The 9069-nt window shown below is 35.4% G+C and overlaps 1 long non-coding RNA gene across 1 annotated transcript; it reads right to left on the bottom strand.

Moving 5' to 3' along the window:
• Nucleotides 1-2251: 2251 nt before the first annotated feature.
• On the bottom strand, nucleotides 2252-4781 carry LOC115334378. Its single transcript, XR_003921110.1, has 2 exons — nucleotides 4376-4781; nucleotides 2252-3924 (listed from the first exon to the last, which is right to left on the bottom strand). It is a non-coding gene; the product is annotated as an uncharacterized LOC115334378 (long non-coding RNA).
• Nucleotides 4782-9069: the final 4288 nt, after the last annotated feature.

Here is a 9069-nt window from a genome sequence, read left to right as displayed (position 1 = left end):
GGAAGGACATGGCATCATTTTTCAGTAAGCTTGTCCATTGGCTATGGAACTGAATAAACAGAAGTTCAGAGATGAGATAGAATGTTGTGCTTATATTGTCTTGATCTAAAACCTGCCAACACAAACAGTTCTCTGTAATCCGAGTGCCAGAAAGCGAATGACCCTATGGTTTCAGAAGACAGGAAAGAAATTGAAAGGACAATTTATTTTCATTCTTAAAACATTGCAAGCAGCTAGAAATCATGAAAATAAAAACAAAATAGTTAATTGTCTTGATAATTAAAACATAACAAAATAGTTAATTGTCTTGATAATTAAAACATATGCATCATTTTTGTCTCATTTCCTTAAGATTTCAAACTATTTCACTGAAAAAAAAGATAAATCAAAACAAAGTACCTTCCAAGTTGTTGTAGTGAAAACACATAAATGTTTAGTCCAAAGCAAAATGTTCCTTCCTCTTCTTTTCTTCTCAGAGTGTTAATTCAGTGTTTATTCTGAAGTGCAGCTGGTATACACAAAAAACTTCTTATTTCATTATTGCAACCTGTCTTATAACTTTTCCACTTTATAATGGAATGCTTTCAGTCAGCATTGCATTGTTTCTGGGGTTTTGTTTGTTTGTTTTCTAATGTATATTTTAAATTTTAAAATTAACATAAAATGCAATTTGCATAAATGTGTATTTATACTAAGTCACCAAGAGAAATACAGGGAAAGTCACTTAAATTCCAACCACGGACATTGTGTTATGAAAAAAGTATTCTTATTTTGATCAAATTAATTTTTCCCAGGATTTGTTAATTAAAAGAAACAAAAATACCTATCAGTCATTTTATAAGTTAATTTTCTTGGCTCACTGTGTTTACATCAATAACTACGTATTTCAAGGGGGGAGTTTACAAGACCATTTATCATGTTTACATTAGTGATAAGCACACACACACCACAGGTATAGTAATTTCTTTTAGATGTCTTCTTATCTGAAGACTAACTGGTAATTTGGTTGCTGACTCTGGTGCTGAAGTGGCTCTAGGAATCTCAGATGAACAGTTGTTACAGTTTGTGATAAGCCTAGTCTTTAAATCAAAAACACTGCATAAAAATAGTATCATACTTACAATTGCTGAGTCCTGTTTATGAGTTCTTTTTTGTGCACATATAAAAATATGTAAGCATGGCATTGTATTAGATACTCCTTATTGCCAGACACGCTTTGGTCTGTCAGGTGTAAATTGGAAAGTTGCACAAACGTGCATTTTCTCAAATACATGTGTGGGAGCATTCCCCCACACCTTTTTTTTCACAGAGATTTTAGCTCTTTCCTGTTGGGAATTCTAGCCATCTCCCAGAGGAAGCTTTTCCATGGCGAATGAGGGACCCATCTTCACCAGGAGCTTATAACCCTGTGTCTCTGAGTTTTGTTTCCCACTTGTGCGAGTGCCAAGCCTGGCACCATAGCACATCAGGAAAGGGAGCACAAACTGGAATTGGAGTTACACCGCTCCCACAGAGCAGCCCTCAGTGGAGGGATGTCCACCCGCTAAAAAGCACAAAGGCAGCCACTGCACCTACCTGCAATTCTCTAATTAGCCCTTTACAAACCCCACATCTTTTTCATTGCCAACTCAGCATTAGCAGATACATCCATGAACTCCCTCAACTGAAGCGGTCTACAAACAAGCTGAATTTTTCTGCAGTACACAGTAATAGTCAAATCTTTTATACTGTAATTTTTTTCCAGCATTATGGGTTTATTGAACAAATCAGTTCTCTGTGTACAATGCTGCAATCCCTGCATTTTAGAATTAAGTGTGCAACAAACAAGAATGACCTTAAATGTTTTATACAGGCTCGGACTTGTATTACAGTTTCTTAATTTGTGCAAATGAAGAGGGTATAATTCATCAAGTCACTACAGATTTTGCTTTTCTTTTTGACCCAGTTCTCCTGTAGAGGCTTATGCTTTGGGATCATAGGAATATTGTTCAAGTGTTTATTCAGTGTCCATAAAATGAAAATTAAAGACATGTCTGCAGGTGGATTGCTGTAGATAGTGACATTATCGTATTATCTTGACCAAATCTTTCCATTCTCCCTCCTCTTTCTATGCCTATACATGTGTCTGTGGGAAAGGGAAGAGGGCTTCTGTGTGAATTTTTGTTTTCTCATTCCCTGCTGTCAGTGAAGATTCACTTTCTGTTCTTTAGCAGGAAACTGTGCTTTGTTTAGCCATTAATTCAAGACCATATTTTACTATCATTATTTCTATTTTTATTGTTTACTTCTATACAACAGAATGAGATTTGACTGTCAGGCACTATGCACATACAAAAGAAAAAGACAGACCATGGCTCAAAGAATTTATGTCCTTAAGATAATAAAAGCCTTAGCAGATAAAACACAAGGAGAAAAAAGCAAGGTTAATGATTAATGATTGATACAATAAACAGTAATTTCTACATGTCAGTGCCAGGACCATGCTTTTAATGTACACGCTTATACAAGGACCAGCAATGACTTCCAGTATTTGGATATGGAAAATTGTCTCTCTTACCTAGAGAAGATGTAAAGATAGCAATGAATAAAAGATGTAAAAGTGTATTCCTGGAACTGATGGTCAAAGAATACCTTTTACGGGAACGTCAAGAAAAGCTACCAATAAATACCACCCAGTCATCAAAATAAACTAATTGAATTGAGTAGTATATCTCATAACAGAAAAGAGTTTAGTTTATGAAAAAAATATTAAAATGTCATTCAAAACCCAGGCACAAACAAAGAACATTCTATTTCATTTGAAGTTCTTTATATATAAAGGATAATAATCTGTATTTAAAGACAAAGAATAGGATGACATTCCTGTGCTTCCATTTATAGGAAGCGTGTCTGAAGAACTTTAGGATTTCTTAATTTTTCTAAATTTCATCCATAAGCATGGGGTGTTGTTCTACTTCAAAATTGTCATTCAGCTAAGGAACATGGGAGCTACGTAACAGCTAAGAGTTAGTGGTACAACTTACTAACTTTAGGGATCCAGTCTTTCTCAATTTTAAAGATTAAAGTAAGAGTCTTCCAAAATCATAAAAAAATATATTTAAAGCTGGTTTATAAATTTTGTTATTGTTATACCAGTAGTACTCATAATCTACCAGACATTTACCACCAACTACTTTTAAGCTCTGAGTGCAATATTCGGGACTGAAGTTTTTCTAGTTCTGTAAGAACTGGTTGTGAGATATTATTGAATTCATTGTAACAAGCATTTTTAATTCTAATACCCTTTTCTAATTGATCTGTAGGGACTGTTTTCACAGGTACAAAGGGATCATGTCAATAAAAAGCTACTAGATATTCCTTTCCATTCAAGGCCTTTAAGGTGAGTCGTAATTCTCAAACAGCTCTCACTATTGCACAACATTGACACCAATATAACTTTATTTTCTGTGATCCTTTTGTGAAGAAACTGTGTTTTCTTTTTAATGCCAGGGGGAGTCATGCTGGGTCTTCAAGATGAACTTACACTGACAATTGCATTTTTTATCTTCAGATGGGCATGATGTGAAATCTCTTGGTATGAAAAGCATACTTACTAAGTGTGCATCAAGACTCACGGTCCTGGTGGTGGAGTTGCTCTGCTAGAAAGATGGAGAATCAGGACAATGGAGAAAAATCAGTGACGAATTTCCTTGATCCTGTTTCAGTCCTAATGGTAGAATTCATGGTAATACGCTGTACCACCATTTGGCATATAAGACATGTTTTGCAAAATATAGAGCTATGTTGTTGGATTTAAAACAGAGATAATGCTACTGCCAATGAAGTAAACAAGAAAGCCAGTGGTCACATACTGCAGTTCTGATTCTCTGTGAGATAAATCCCAAGGAATATGAAGAATGGTTGTCTGCTTGTTTAAGCCAACACCTGTAAATACAGCAAGAGTCTTGTTAATTGTAGAGAAGACAAGGTGGTGGGATTAAATTTTGCATGGTCACTAAAGTGCTAATCAACAGTATAAAGTGTGAATATTGCTACTTGTCTGCAAGATGTGAAATGTTTGCTGCCAGGCAGGAGATACTTGGTCAGCAAATTAGACAGACTGACAGATTTTTTTTTGCTGGTTCTCCTACATAGAGAAATGGAGAAAGTTCCATTTTCACTAACTTTCAGAATACACTTATTACAAGTACATGAAATATTTCCCTGTAAAATGGATTAGCTGCTGAGATGTCTCACAAGCATGGGGCTGTCTGTTAATGCTGTAGTGAGCATGAGGCAGCACTACCGTTTAATACCGGGCATGACTGGATAGCAGCAAAAATTGCAAGAAAAAAGAACCTTGTCATAAAAAAGATCAAAGATCAGTTTCATATACCTGAAATTTGCTTAGAAGAGAACTCTTTTGCAGTGGGCAAAACACATCTTGATGCTGCAGCTGAGTGATATGGAATGTGTAGAAAGGCAAAAATAGGAGAGCAGTTCAAAGACTTCAAGATACGTTGAATTATGAGAAGAAGCCTGTCCCTATGTCTTCCATTTGAAGAAGTTGCTTCAGAAAATTCCTTTGTACAGAGATACACAGTTGTACATTTGAGAGGTTGATATATGTACTCATTTTGCCTTTAATGACAAAATTCTCTGTCCCTTGTGATCAGCAGTCTCCACAGAAGCTTCATGGAAGGGATGTGCTTTGCATTCTTACAAAAGTATATGGGATGCACTGCTGTCCTTCAGTGTATGTCTTTGAAATTATACCAGTGAAAGAGGAAAAAATAGAAATGCCTATTAGAAACAAAAGAAAAATTAGCTGTTCATATTTCCTTTAAGGTCACTGAAGGTTATTAACAGTTTAGCCAAACATCTGTCAGAGAAAGTTTATTTATATTTGCTCTGTGATCTGTACTAAATGGTCTAGTCATAGTGCATTTCTATTGTTTTATGCATATAGCATTTCAAAAATCTAAAACTAAGAACAAGCAGGGGTTGTTATAAATAAGAAAGAACTCTCAGAAGTACTAGTTGGGGTGCAGTAACTCTCTGTAAATGTCAAAAGCATATAGGGATTTACATTACCTTTTCTTAGACTTTGCTTTCAAGGGTATAGGTTCTGCTTTGAGACCTACAACTGAGACGATGTCAAGCTAGAAATAACAACACATGCAAAAATGCAGTTATAGAAATAGAAGAATAGCAGTGAATTAATGGCAAGTAAGAACAAAAACCATAATGGAATACCCTTAAATCTGTTGCCCCATTTTTTTTTTTCCCAGAGAACTGTGACATACTTATATTCTGTTTATTTTTGCACATTTCCAGAAATTATAGCATTAAATATACTGTTTTCCTTTTGTGACAAGACATATTAAATCCATATAATGTAATTTTAAAGATAATAGATCAGTTTAAGGAGTGTGATGCCTTTTGTTGGTTTTAAGCCTGCTGCCTGATCATTTCATTAAATATTATCCAGATCTTGTAGTGAGAAAAACATATTTACCACTAAACATCTTTTTAGAATTCATTGTTTTATAGGACTGTATCCTATGTCTTTTTATGGCCTCTTTTCCAAACTAGTCTTTCTGTAGAAACACTTCCACACCCTTGACCATATTTATTACCTTTCTGTGTGTTTTTCCTAGTTCTCCTGGATCCTTTCAGAGGTGGTTGAATAATTTCAAAGAACAAAGCTTCTTAGAAAGGAGTTTGATAACCTGAATGATTTCTTCTATTAAAAAAAAATAAAAATCCCTTTTTAACCAGTTACACATATAACACTGGGCAAGGTGAATTCCTAATATAAGTAGGTAAGAGATATATTAGGAGATTAAGACTTTGACAGTATAGGTAAGCCACAATATGGATGATACCCTCCTTCTGCATAACATATGTTTATGGCAATAACAGGAGTCCAAGTCACTCTGTTGCTCTCACTACCACACATCAGATCAGCCAGGAATCACGTGGCTGATGCTCACACACAGTGAAGGGCTAGAGCCAAAATATAAGCTTAGAGTACAGCTGCATCAGTACTAACTTTAAAAATTGTATATGCTGGTTGTCATTTGAATTACTGTAGAATAACTCAGAGCTTTCACCGAGTCTCTGATGCAGCAAATTCTTAAATATATGCCTAAAATTAAGAACGGAGAGGAACATTAACTATGATGGCCAAGGTTTAGAAAAAGAAGCAAGGCTTATGGGGACTCATCTTTCACTAGACTAACTAGTAATTGAACAGAGAAATGGATTTTGTGTCTGAAAGTTTGTCTTTCTTTTCCTGACTATATCACTACGTTTATCAAAAGACATTACTCCTCACTGCAACGCTTGTTTAACTTAAGACCTCAAGAGGTCAGCAATTCTGTTGGAGTCAGTAAAGATATTTACATATATACATTTCAAATGCATCTAGTCACTTTATTGAACTGTCACCTGAATTTTATCAGACTGTAAAGCAAAGTCAACAGCAGCCCTGTGACGTGGACATCACCTCACTTCTTTGATGCTTATTTAAAAATGCATTTGTTAATATCTGCATTCTGTGGTGTAATTTCCATGCTGTGGTTGCTACTGAAGCAGGTTTATAAAGTCAACAGGCAGCAGGCATCCCTTTATGTAGCCCCAAATTACCACGCAAATGCAGTCATCTTTTTCATGGCCCAACTTCTCCTAAAGACAGAAGACACCTTGTGAATCAGGATTGCCTTCGCTTTGCAGTGACAGAGCTCAACTCGGACACGCTTCCCTGAAGCAGGCTTGAGTTGAGCTGATGTTACTGGTTCCTCACACTTACAAGTGCCAAGGGGAAAAATAATTTAAAAGTTGTACATTTAAAAGTAGCATGCACCATTAAGCTGAGTCTGCTGTTGTGGAGAAGCATGAATTGACTGATTTATAAAACACACTGTGCTTAGTGCAGCAGTGTGGACCTGCACGTGGCTTGTGAGTCTAATAGGGAGGGGGAGGAGAGCTATTTGTTTTGTTGTGTCAAACCATTCTGCTGTCTCTGAAAGGAAACTCATTTTGGGATAATGAAAGAACAGGCATAGAAACTCAAACAATAGTTGCTGGATCTTAAAAGAAACCCACATATAATTCATTTCCTTCCTTTTTCTTATAGACTGTTATGCATTAAAGTGTCCATAATGTTATTAAACTGGTGTATTCAGATTAATATGAAAGAAAATGAGATCATATTCAAGCTGACAGGCAGCTGTGCTGAGAAGAGCCAGTGTTTCTTTCCTTGATCCTAAAGATGCTGTCTTATGGTTCCAATTTTTTCTTCATTTTAAGAAAAGCATCAGTTCATTGTCTGTGTTTACAAGAACCTCATTGTATCTATATTCTCTTTAGTGTTTTGTCATTAAGAGTATAGAATGAGAGATATTTTAGGTTCACATTGGTGAGTTTGAGATGAGTTTTTCAGCATCAGTTTTATTTGACACCGGTACAGGTTGTCTGCGCTCCTTGATCAATGCTTCACATGGATTCCTTTCATGGCTTTTTAGTGCAATTGATCAAATGTAGGCACTGTGCGCAAATGAGCCTCTTTTTCCTTGGCTATTCTGGCTGTTACTGAGGCAGTCAAAGTCTAAACTAGGTTAGAATTGCTACACGATATGGGTAGTGAAATGCAACATCTTTTCTACTTACTCTGTTGAGTGAACCAACTGATTTTATATTGTACTATTTGCATTGAATGTAAATATATTGGAACCACAGTTTCTACCTCTATACTGTATAGAGAAACACCATTTGAAAACGGAATAGGTGGGAAAAACACCAGAGAAATATAATAGGGAAAGCAGTTTGTACTGTAAGTATTACAGTATCTTACCAAAGGATAATTAAACTGAAATGATCATCTCCTTAACATAATAAAAAGAACGCTGAGTATTCTATGGAGAAAAGAGGTATTTTTGGCATCTGGTTCTCTACAGACCCACTATATAAAATAAGCACCAGTTCAGGAGTGCTTGCCAACAACATTGTGTTAGAATAATTTTGGAAATTCATTGTTGCTGCTATTGTTGTTAATAATAATATTAGCATTATTATTTAAGAAAATGATTTCTTGGTACTATATCACGGATAAAATCAGGAAGCAGAAGTGGTATGATGGAGGTAACTTCCTAAGGTTTGATGGTAACATTCAGTTATACTTTTACACTTGGAAGTGTGTTTTGTCAACATTTTTAGGGAAATTGGAATTGGCTTATGTGAACCCTACAGGAAAAATGGAAAAGTTGCAAAAGAAATAATGTGGGCTACTGATACTAAGCACAGATTGTCTCATTGTCCTTTCTCCCCTCTCTTTTTGATTTCTTATTTTTTCCTTTTCACAATAGCTGACCAAATAGTATGGTGTCCAGCAGGAGAATGTCAACAATTACTGGAAATGAGAAAGTCCTTTCTCTTCATTGATTACTGTAATTAATCTTAACAGAGGGATGCAGTGAATCATACGTTAAATGGCTCAGTAGGTTGATAAAAACTGGACAGGAATTAAAAAGAAGAAAAACAACAGAAAAAGTGAGACTGGTGCAAATAAAGAACTGAAAATTTTAAACATGAGCTAGCACTTTCACTGGGCATTAAAAATATAATATAACATCAAATGGATGACAACTTTCAACTTTGTGCCAGAAATGAACTGGATACTGTCTTCATTTTGGGCCAGCTGATCCAAATGTAAAGCAATCTTTTTGAATAACTAAATACATAAAAGAGTATTTCATTCACAGCTGAAATCTATACCAAGGTTTAGATGTCTTTCTTGTATGGAAAAATGATTGCAAAAAGATATTGTGAACTACTATTTGACACTGAGGTCATGCTGCTCACATACATCACACACAAGAAAGGACTCTTTATGCTTACTTCGTAGAAAACAGTTGCAGTTACTCGTTGAACTGATTAAGGTATTGTTTTAAAAATGCACTTTTGCCATTCAAAATGGTAACATTAAGGCCGGAGTGACATAATACCACACGTCTGTAATTTAAATTTGTTGCCACTGAGGCAATAAAAAGCAAGTGCTTTTTTTTTTTTTTTTTTTTTTTGGTGCGT

Source organism: Aquila chrysaetos, chromosome 2 (assembly GCF_900496995.4).
Source record: "Aquila chrysaetos chrysaetos chromosome 2, bAquChr1.4, whole genome shotgun sequence".
Classification (NCBI taxonomy): Eukaryota; Metazoa; Chordata; class Aves; order Accipitriformes; family Accipitridae; genus Aquila; species Aquila chrysaetos.
This window is presented reverse-complemented; position numbering and strand designations above follow the sequence as displayed.